The following is a 236-nucleotide window of genomic DNA, read 5'->3' on the forward strand; positions in this document are numbered from 1 at the left end:
GGCGGGCCGTCCTACGGGTCGCCCTCCCTCCCCAAACGCGCGGCGGGATAGCGGCAAGGCGGCGGCGGCGGCCAGCGGCGTCGGGGCGCTCACACCGGAGAAGAGGCGTCTTACGAGGCCGGGCGCAGCTCCCTCTCGTTTACTTGCTGAGTAGCGGCGCTCGAAGGTTCCGCGGCGAGCGCGGCTCATCCCATTGAATGTCCCTGCACCAGGCTCCATCGAAGGGCCGCCCGGCC

Source organism: Syngnathus leptorhynchus, unplaced genomic scaffold, assembly GCF_054491065.1.
Source record: "Syngnathus leptorhynchus isolate UIUO unplaced genomic scaffold, UIUO_Slep HiC_scaffold_269, whole genome shotgun sequence".
NCBI classification, from domain to species: domain Eukaryota; kingdom Metazoa; phylum Chordata; class Actinopteri; order Syngnathiformes; family Syngnathidae; genus Syngnathus; species Syngnathus leptorhynchus.